This window comes from Chrysochloris asiatica, unplaced genomic scaffold, assembly GCF_000296735.1.
Source record: "Chrysochloris asiatica unplaced genomic scaffold, ChrAsi1.0 scaffold00028, whole genome shotgun sequence".
Lineage (NCBI taxonomy): Eukaryota > Metazoa > Chordata > Mammalia > Afrosoricida > Chrysochloridae > Chrysochloris > Chrysochloris asiatica.
Genome location: NW_006408546.1, coordinates 20987120 through 20987814, shown reverse-complemented (window position 1 = coordinate 20987814; position 695 = coordinate 20987120).

The window sequence follows — 695 nt, the reverse complement described above, 5'->3', positions numbered from 1 at the left end:
GCTGGCTCGTGAACTTGAGCCACCAACCATGAGGTTTAAACCAACCTTTCAGTCCAGCACATTAACCTGCAGCGCCACACCACAATAGAGATGACACAGAGGATAATGTTAAGTGCTGTTGAGTCGATTCTGACTCACAGATACCCTGTATAGAGTTTCTGAAGAGTAGGTGATGAGTTTGAACCACCGACATTGTGGTTCTGAATCCAATGCTTATCCTACAGTGCCACATATGTGAAAAAAATATATATACAACAATGATTCTATGTCAAAAAGTAATTCTAGAAAGTCAAACTCTGAAAAAGAAGAAATTTAAAGAAAACTTCAACTATTTTATTGCACTTTTCTTTTCCTCTTTATGTATGTAAAAGACTAATACATGATATTTTTAAATCTATGTCTAACTACACTCATGAGTCATTCAACATCCATGATACATTTGGGGAAATACAACACTATGTGTTTTGGATGCTGCAGGAACACTGTTTATGGTATTTCCCAGATGATGAACAAGTTTCATTTCTAAATATGTCTTTAAGTCCAATTTGTACATAGGTTCTTATTTAACATCAGTTAGTCAACAATATGTATGCTGAGCAAATAATATGAGAAGCTGGGTTCTATGAAGGGAAACGTGGCGTCAGGATTGGAGGAAGACTTATTAACAACCTGAGATATGCAGATGATACAACCTT